General features: G+C 38.5%; 1 non-coding gene across 1 annotated transcript; it reads right to left on the bottom strand.

Annotated features, from left to right (window-relative positions):
- Positions 1–6,464: 6,464 nt before the first annotated feature.
- On the bottom strand, positions 6,465–6,536 carry Trnaa-ugc (transfer RNA alanine (anticodon UGC)). The gene has a single exon. It is a non-coding gene; the product is annotated as a tRNA-Ala (tRNA).
- Between the last annotated feature and the right edge of the window lie 3,621 nt (positions 6,537–10,157).

Below are 10,157 nucleotides of genomic sequence, written 5' to 3'. Positions count from 1 at the left end.
TCAACAGTGTCAATAGTATCAATAGTGCTATTATTGTCATCTTTTGTCCATAGTGTCGATACTGTCAACTGTGTCTATAGTTTAAATAGTGCTATTATTGCCAACGATGTGAATACAGTTAATAGTGCCATTAATGTAGAGAGTGTCAATAGTATCAACAGGGTCAATAATGCCTAGTATGCCAATAGTGTCGATACTGTCAACAGTGTCAATTATGCCTAGTGTGTCAATAGTGTCGATACTGTCGACAGTGTCATCTTTTGTGAATAGTGTCGATACTGTCAACTGTGTCTATAGTATAAATAGTGCTATTATTGTTGACGGTGTGAATACTGTCAATAGTGTCAACAATTTCGAGAGCGTCAATGGTATCAATAATGATAATACTCTTAACCTTATCAATTGTGTCAATAATATCATTACTGTCAACTGTGTCTATAATATCATGAATGTGAATAGTATCAATAAGTGCTGATGCTGTCAGTTTTGTCAATAGTGTCAACAGTTGTCAATAATGTTTAGTGTGTCAATAGTGTCAATACTGTCAACAGTGTCGACAGTATCATCAATGTCAATCGTATCAATAGTGCTAATACTGTCAATTATGTCAATAGTGTCAACACTGTCACCTATGTCAATTAGTGTGGATAGTGTCAACAGTGTAAATCCTATTCGTATCATTCGCTTCAGTCGCTATTCCCATAATTCGTTATCCCTGTTATTCGAGTAACCAACGAAAAATCAACTTGCAATGTCGCATGGAACGCGAGCAAAGTATAATAATTGCGGAGGGCGTGAGCAATGGGGCCGGTTGTTTCCTCGCACGTGTCGCGCCATATGTCGGTGCACTTGGTGCAACGGGTGGCCCAAGGGCCGGCGACTTGCGTTACACGCCGATCACCGCTATAAGTTATGTCAGAGGATCGACAGGGGAATTGCTGGCACGCATCAACGCGGACCTGTTGTGACGGTGCGTTCTAACAGCGATCAAACGCCAACGGCTATCGATCTAATTGCAATAATTTTTGCGCTATTGAAACTATCGGGGATCGGCTATCGGTCGCATTTCTGACGGAAATTATTCGAGAAACGACTCGTTACGAGCCGCATGGCTGATTTTATCCCGTCGATCGATTCAGATTCTTTTTGCGAAATACGGATGCTAGAGGAATTTGTAGATCATTAACGAACGCTGGGACAGATTATAGTACTAACTCTAGTATGTTGGTAATTTTATGTGACCTTATTGAATATATTGAATTACTAATATTAATTTATTTCAATCCATTTCATCGATCTCCACGTATTATATCATGCAGGATAAATCGGGGATATAGTTACGTAATAATTAAACTGCGGATGTTTACGCATTTATGATAAAAGGAAGTCTAGAAATATCTAGGAGAATGTTGCGTAAATACAAAAATATGTAAAATATTACACTGTTTAGAAGATGAGACATGTTTTCATTTAAATTACAATTCTTTATCTGAACCTGTAATGTGTATCTGAATTATCTGCCTGTGCAAAAATTGTGAAACTCCATAAAAATCTGCAGTGTGATAATAATATTAGCTAGGTGATAAAAACAGAAGGAGAAACTCTTACGCACAAACTTTTATGCACTCGTATGTGCATCTATTATTCGCGGAATCGACTCTTGTGCTGCGTCGTTTCTTCACTTGACGACCCTACTTTTTCACGACAGATTTGTCGTGACCCTGTGTACGTATTAAATAGTCCCATCGCAATCGAAAAGGATATCGATAAAGGGCCCCGTTTCCAGTGGACAAATTCCCAAAGAAAACAGGCCTTTAGAGGGCCCAGAATGCATGATCAATGATACTAATATTTTTCTACGTTTCATACGTCGCGGTGTATGGAAGGTGCACGAATAACGCAGACCTTTGTCGAAGCTGCTTACGAAACGGTGGTCTCACGAACGAATGCTCCTTAATCTGAGAAGGGATGGCGCGTCGAAGAAAAGAACGAGGAATCGGGGACCGTGATAGATGTTGGGCCCGATCGTGCAACGTCCTCGAAACGAGCAAAACGAAGAACAAACGAAGGGAAACGGACTTACGACTTCGGATGAAGTTTTTTTTTAGAAAATATTTTTAACCCTGCTTCACGTGTCGATACATTTATCTTTAAAAATTTGAGGTTTATTATCACGAGTAGAAATTAATTCTGTGTCTTTGCAATTACATAATTACTAGACTGCGGATCTTTATGCAAACTAAAATCGTCGCGAACGTGGCTACAAAAATTGAACCTAAATAGGAATTTATTCCATAATATGTAACTTCAGTTTCCATCATTTTTATATTCTTGCATAATCGTTTGGATTTCGCAGGTTCTTGTACGTTCAAATTTCCTATAAATACATAGAGATCCGCAGTCTAATAATTACTTATAACAGTACTCTAAATAGAAATATTTACTGGCCTTTTTTTTTCACGTTTAAACCACACAGATTTCTTCGACATTCGGTTCTATATGTATTCTCTTGAAATGTGTAACTGAGGAGAAATGAAAAGTTGCATGATTTTTTTATATAAATAAATCGTAAGTTAACCTTAGAAAGACACAGAATTAATATCTATACCTAGAATTAATTTCTATACCCAGAATTAATTTCTATACCCAGAATTAATTTCTATACCCAGAATTAATGTCTATACCCAGAATTAATTTCTATACCCAGGATTAATTTCTATACCTACTCTATATATCAGAGATAAATATTATAGAATAAAAATGATAAAGTGAATGGTATAGAATCAAATATATGCTAAAATTTACTGTACTTTTATTTTTACTATTGCTGCGATCATTCGCTATTCCTTTAACCTACAGATTACTCCTGTTGTTCCGGTACCAATTGGCTGAAATAATTGACTGTTAATGAACAAGCTGGGTGGGCGAACACACTCCCCTGATCCGATGTAAGAATTTCGCCAATCTCCGAGTTGGTGGACTAGTGAGTCACACCCACTGGAATCATTGTGCTCGGTGCATTTACCAGGAGATTCTTCGGCAACGATACCCGTCCGATTCCTCGCCGTTATGCCATTCCGTAGGCACGGTGATATCGGGGAAACAACAATGGCGCATTATACCGGAGCGTGGTCCGAGGAATCGGGCATCGGGCACGAACTCCGCGGCTCGAATTTTTCGCGGAGGATATCGCGATTACGATGTTCCCCCGTTTCCAGATCGCGGCCATTAATTCTGCGTTTCGTTGCACGCTTATTATCCCTCCGTTTGCCTTTCATATTTGCTTTGCTAATTCGCAGATGTCGATCGGAGAACGACTGGCCAGATCGCAGCTACCTGCCAGGGGCGAATCCACCTTCAAACTAACGAACCCTTCCCTCTTCGAGCTCACTCGAAACTTATTTTGATCGGATTGTACTTCGAGATAATGTTCTCCCATTTATATACCTTGTTCGTGTTCGTTTCTGTCTCAAATTTAGATTTTTCTAAACAATTATTCGTTTGTTATTCGTCAATCGAAATCTCTATACAGGGCGTCTACGTACAAGTTCGGAGATACGCAACGTGTCGATTCTACAACAAATTTCCAACAAAAAATTACTCGTAGACATTTTCTTTGCGTCGCGTTATTCTCGAGTATTTTCACTTTTAATGTTTGTTCTGTGATTTTGACTTGACACTCTTTAAACGGCCATAACTCCGCCAAATTACCGTGCGAACTAAAAACTAAGTGTACCATTCGAAAGAGCGTTAAATTTCCCATCTGTCTGGTGCGAAACCAAAATTTATCACGAAGATTGAATACGTTAAAAATTAGGTCGAACTTTACATTGTGAAAATTTCCAAAAATTTTACTTTTTCTGTATTCGTTGTTCGGTTTCAAAGACATAGTTGTTTGGCGGCCACTCCTCGGGAAAAACTTCGTCGAAGTCTCAGCTTTTGAATAGTATTGTCAAAGAAATTGTGTGGTGGTATTTTAGGGAGAGAATGACGTTTAAATGGTGAAAAGCGTGAGTTTTTAGGTGAAAATCGATATTTTTCAACAAAAATCGACTTGTCACGTTGAAATTAACTCGACATCGGGTTTGATGTATTTTTTCGTGACGCTCCCGAGCCTCTCCAATTAGGAAAATGATAAGTTCGTGCTGATGACTGTTTCGAAATTTAATAAAAAAAAAACCACAGAAATTTTCTAGTAACGGTATAATAACTACGTGAGAGAGGTGAGAAACTATTGCGAAATGAGACAGATTATCTTTTCTTGCGACACTTAAGAGTATGTTTCACATATTAATTTGAGAAATAGAAGTATAAATGGCACGAACTTTTAGGACGACCTAACGGAATTGACACCCTGCGTATGTCCGGACTTATACGTAGACATCCTGTGTACAGATATTAAATTCTCCTATTCTCCTATTTCTGATAGGTTATCCTTATCCGTATTCAGGGAGAATAATTTTTTACCAACACGGCCCTGGCGTTGCCACGTGGTTTTATTTATATCTCGTTCGACCCAGGGACTGCTAAAAATGCCTTACCCTTGGTAGTCTACTAGCAAATTCGCGATGAAAGATAAATTAAATTTCGTTTGCCTTCCTGGCGATATCGCAACGTAAATTCTATGTGAGCGATGGAATTGTGTCGTGAGAGTTACAGAGTAAATGCGAGAATAAAAGTAAGAGAAAGGGTAGGAGAGATTGGAAATTCGTTTCGTGAATCATCGGAATGGGACTGCGTGGGAAACGTTTACGGGCGCGCGACAGTTAGCAATGATCGCAGAAAAACGAGTAACGCGCCTATGTTGAACACGCACGGCGTACGACGTGTTCGACAGCCGATACATCGATTCCGCGGACAATTGCGATATCTCGCGCACGGGAACTGGAACGATCCTAATGAACGGAAATTCTTTCGCGTGTATTTCATTCAGCCAACGTTTCCTCGTCCCACGATGACAAATATTACATGTCGCTGAATTTATCCTTTTTAACACGTTCGCTGGCAGACTAATACTCTTGACAATTTCTACTGCGATTTAATTTTGTTTACAGACTTTTGGAGACTGCGTAACGAAACATTTATTTTGGTATTTAGTAACTTCATCGAAATTCGAGTATTTCATTTAAATTCATTTCCTATGACACTTAACTTTCAGAATTGATACTTTTCGTTTTTCAGTGAAAAGCACTGTCACCGATATATGGGTGACGTGTGGCGATCAACGTGTTAAAAGCTACAAGATTGTTGCAATGGAAGTATGCTAATCAATTAAAAAATAAATAACCTTACTTTCTTGAAAAAAACTAATATTACTAACTAAAAAGTAATATTTTGTTAACGTATCACAGTCTTTCTATCTTTCTACCTTTCTATGGAACAATGTTTTCTCTGAAACCCTGTATTAATAATTATACATTTCCTTTAGTATATCATTACTAATTACATCGCCATGACGCGAATTTATTGCCCGTGATAACCTGATTTTAATAAGAGAATACGTGTACCTAATCAGACTTGGAATGCTGATGGAGTTTAGCGAGGTAATTTGTGTTTCCAGGAAGTTGGTTTATTATGCCCCTCTGATCTGCACTATGTTGATTAGGTTATTATCGTTATGGATCAGACTCCCATACCATTTTTCAGACCGGTTGGATACGTTTGCAATTTAGGTATCACAAACCATCTCGATGGAAAATCTGTATTTTTTCATACATACTTCCTTTGAGCCCTAACCATACGTGGAGGTTCGACGTTGGGCGAAGAAGTTAGGTTAGCTTAATGAGTCATTAACCATTTAGAATCGAGGTACATGTACTTGCATATTTCTTATTCTCTTTAGGGAATGATCTTGCTATAGAAGCAACACGATCTCTTTTTTTGGAATTATTTTTATATCCTCTTTGTATATGAATTGTTTGTTCAAATGTATGCGAAGATGTTTAACGAAAAATTAATAAGTCTCGTTACCGTAGTTACGCGAGTTCGTAAACCTTGATTGGGACGTTTCATCGAAATCGTTACAAAGATTCGATATATTTCTACAAAGAAGTGTGTATCATTGGCAAGAAGGATCAGATTAGTTTTACAAATACAATAGTTTAATCATTGTATGTATCTATTAATTTCAACATTTTATTAAACTCTACTATTTATCTTGGCCATTTAATAAAAATGTACTCTTGATGATCACGATATTTGACCACAATAGAAATAACAAAGAACGAAAATTGATAAATTCGATAGTTTAATCTCTGTAATTAAATTCAAATATTTATCTAGCTATTTAATAAAAATTATGTGTTTAGGATGGCCACTCAATAGCAAACTTCGATAGTTTAATCTCTGTAATTAAACTCTAATATTTATCTAGCTATTTAATAAAAATTATGTGTTTAGGATAGCCACATATGAAAAAGAAAAAAACAAAAAAAAAAAACGAAAAAAAACGAAAAAAAAAAGATTGGAGATGCCGGGGATCGAACCCGGGGCCTTTCACATGCAAAGCGAACGCTCTACCACTGAGCTACATCCCCTCTCGAAAGATACGGCTCAAGTAACGTACAAGTATGTCAAGCGTGTACGCGTGAGCGTTTGACTCTTGTTCTCTATACGAAGAGTCGTAAACTATCGACGATTCCCCAACGACGAAATGAATTAATAGCGCGGTCTCTTATTGGCCGCGAAGAACCCAATAATTTCGACGGGAGACCCGAGCCCTCGACCGTCGCGCAAATCATTTTCAGCGATGGGAATGGCCCATTGTGATTCGAATACACTTTATGCGCCGCGTTTACGACCAAACGGATCCCACCTGCAGTGCCGCGTATCGTTTCCGTTCCTCTTCGACGATTTATACATTTCGTACAGTTACGAGGAAAGTTACATTGTTTATTAATTTGTTCGTTCAATTCACTTACGAAAGGAATTAACACTAAACCTGCCACGACCGGTCAAATGGCCGTTTTCAAATTTTTGTATACAGTTCTTATATGCGATATATATAGTACACGCAATTATTTCATGCATTATTCAATTTAGTTCCATGGAAAATATTGTTGCGTATTTTATTGAGAAAAATGTCTTCGAGACTAATAGCTGAATCTCTAGTCAGTGACTCTGTCGGTAACAAAGATGCACCAGTATTTATCAAATTGTTTTATCAGCTGCGGACTATTATACTAAAACATCTCGCACTGTATGCATACGAAACACTTGCGTTTTACCGTGGCTAGTTAGGTTCTTGTACTCTTATTACTAGACTACGGATTTTATGCATATTTGACAAACTAATATAATAAACACATACTAAGCGTAACCAAAAGGAATGCGCATTTATGCAAAATGAAATAACAGTATTATTATAATAATTGTAGGACATATACAATATATAATATAATATAATAAACACATACTAAACGTAATCAAAAGGAATCCGCACTTGTACTCTTATTAATAGATTATGGATTTTATGCATATATGACATAAACTAATATAATAAACGCATACTAAGCGTAACCAAAAGGAATGCGCACTTATGCAAAATGAAACAACAGTATTATTATAATAATTGTAGAACATATACAATATACAGGGTGTCCCAAAACTCGGGGAGGAGCCGGAAATGGGGGGTAGCTGAGACGATTCTGAACAACAATTTCCTTTGCAAAAATGTCGGATGGGGCTTCGTTAAGGAGATATTAAGCGAAAACCCCGACCAATCAGAGCGCGCGTAGACCGTTGGAGCGGCCGCGGTAGCGAAGGCTACGCGCTCTGATTGGTCGGGGTTTTCGCTTAATATCTCCTTAACGAAGCCCCATCCGACATTTTTGCAAAGGAAATTGTTGTTCAGAATCGTCTCAGCTACCCCCCATTTCCGGCTCCTCCCCGAGTTTTGGGACACCCTGTATAATATAATATAATAAACACATACTAAACGGAATGAAAAGGAACGCGCACTTATGCAAAATGAAACAACAGTATTATTATAATAATTGTATAATTCTATTCATCATGCATCATTTATATTAGGTTGTCCCAAAAGTTTCTTTCGCTTTATTAATAAGTAATACATGCACAATATTTTAAGTTTTATGGTACATAACTGAATCGTGCACGATTCATTTTGCTCCATATTACTGTTACAACATGAATATCTATGAAATTAGATCGTCTATTTATATAAACACGACCGCATAAAATAATTGAGTGCAACTCGCGAAAGAAACTATCGGGACAACCTAATATTTTATGTATGTTTTCTATATTATTATATGCATGTGGACTTGTACAAAATGAAATAACACTATTATAATAATAATTGTAGACTTCTATTCAACATGCGTATACATTATGTACATTTTATGTATGTCTACTATAGCACGTCATAAATGCATAAATTCCGCAGTCTGGTCAACAATTTTTGTTCTTTCGATAAGTTTTCAGGAGGATTTCTTCGTCGCAGCTATTCGCAACCGAATAGTTCGGGGTTCCGCTTATTATATCCGCTAATAAGCGCGGTACATATATCCGCGTCGATTATCCGTTAAGTATAGGGTCGAAAAGCGTAGGGCTATCGGCGCTGACCATTGGCCGATGACTGCACGTCTCTGGCATGCACACAGTCGTAATTCATACCGTCGGCTATAATGGCCGGCCCTGGCTCTCTGTGTGCCTATGTCCCTGGCCCTGCCTTCGTCTTTATCCTCCCTCGGGATCCCCTCGCCGCGAGCAACGCGAAATCATAAAATTCATAACTGGCCCCGTCCCGTCACTGACTCGGAGAAACCAACAACGAAACACCGAAACTTCCTTCGATATCGAATGAGAGGACGGTCTTGTTTCGACGCGTGCTCGATAACGAACGGGACGTCCAACTTGAATGCATCGTTCAGATACGGAAGCAACGACTTGCCCGATTTTAGCTGCTCCTTATTAATAGTATATAAATAAAAGATCGCTTGACACGTTCACTGCTTGACTAATAATCGTGAAAATTCCTACGTGGCTAAAATTTCGTTTGTATACAATAATTAGAGGTGATACGATCTAACGTGGTAGTACTTATTTTTGGGACCTCTTTTTAGAATTTACCGATTTTATCCAATTTAATTTCCTTCGACGCTTCACTTTCAGAATTAATTTATTTGTTCCTCAGTAAAAATCCTTGTCGCTCGTATGTGCGTGGAAAGTGCGTATTATAATTAACACTTTCGCTGCGGATGACGCACATGTGCGTCCAACTGAGAAATATATGGTTGTTTTTATTATTTTTCAGTATTCATTTTTTCTGTTCGGCAATTCGGTGCTCGGTGTTCATTTTGTCGGCAAATGTTCGGTTTTTCAAAATAATCATATTAGAATATTTATAAAAAAATGTTCATTAACAAAATATCATAATCGCAGCTCCCGGCGAACGGCTACTTATTTTCGTCCGTGGCGAAAGTGTTGAAGGTAAAATAATGTATTATAACGAAACGTAATTCGTCCCCAGGCGAACATATTTCGAATTGGATCGGATTACCTTTATTTTGAAGCGTTTTTAGTTATCATCAACTGTTTACACTTTTCTATGCACGACTGTCTTTTGCTATACAATTTCCACGAATACACTTCGACTCGTAATAAAATAATACGTAAAAATGACTTTTAAATTTGTTTCCTTCCGAGGTAAGGTCACGTAGACATTTTTCAAACCCACCATTTCCCCTCAAGACCCTTACGTAATTAATGAACCCCTAACTGGGTCGTTATCAGCGTCGACAGCCTCACGCTGATCGGACTTCTAGTAAATAGGTTAGAATTATCGCGTGAAATCCATGACCAACGTCGCCGAATGACCCTGAGCGCCGGGAACAGGTTTCCCGTGGTAGTCACGCGCGCAATTCCGCGTCCCCGTTTCTTCGCGTTTACGCGAGGGAATGCGCGAAGATTATCGCGCCAATTAGCGCGGGGTTCCGTGCGTGGGATCACGGCGATTTCAACCATCCGATCCGCCTCCGTCGATAAATTTCTTCGCGTGGAAGCCGAGGAAATGAAAAGCAAAGAGGGTGTTCCTCGGCGGCTGCCTCTTCCTTCTCTCGCTCTACCCTCGCGAGACCACCGTGAAGGCTGGGAAAAAATACTAAACTCTTCTACTTTTATGATACTTGCCGCGA

The sequence above is a fragment of the Hylaeus anthracinus genome, unplaced genomic scaffold (assembly GCF_026225885.1).
Source record: "Hylaeus anthracinus isolate JK02 unplaced genomic scaffold, UHH_iyHylAnth1.0_haploid 11985, whole genome shotgun sequence".
NCBI classification, from domain to species: domain Eukaryota; kingdom Metazoa; phylum Arthropoda; class Insecta; order Hymenoptera; family Colletidae; genus Hylaeus; species Hylaeus anthracinus.
The sequence above is the reverse complement of the archived record's forward strand: the minus strand, read 5'-3'. Positions and strand labels throughout refer to the sequence as shown.